This window comes from Apaloderma vittatum, unplaced genomic scaffold, assembly GCF_000703405.1.
Source record: "Apaloderma vittatum isolate BGI_N311 unplaced genomic scaffold, ASM70340v1 scaffold31703, whole genome shotgun sequence".
NCBI classification, from domain to species: domain Eukaryota; kingdom Metazoa; phylum Chordata; class Aves; order Trogoniformes; family Trogonidae; genus Apaloderma; species Apaloderma vittatum.
Genome location: NW_009709146.1, coordinates 1 through 257, shown reverse-complemented (window position 1 = coordinate 257; position 257 = coordinate 1).

Here is a 257-nt window from a genome sequence, read left to right as displayed (position 1 = left end):
CTTTTTTTTGGGCTCGGGTGGCCCCACGGGTGCTCGCTGTCACCTTGGGCTGGGGGCCAGCTGGATGCGCAGCAGGCGGGAGGGGTGAAGGCCGCTCTGCTGTGGTGACATTGCTGTGCTCCTCCCTGCGTCTGTTTTTCCGTGGAGCTTTTGACCTTTCATCTGCACCTTTCCCCTTTTTTTTTTCCGATTAAAACTCCCCTAATTGCAATCCTGGGCTTGCCCTGATGGTGTATCTAGAAGGATGCAGGGATGGA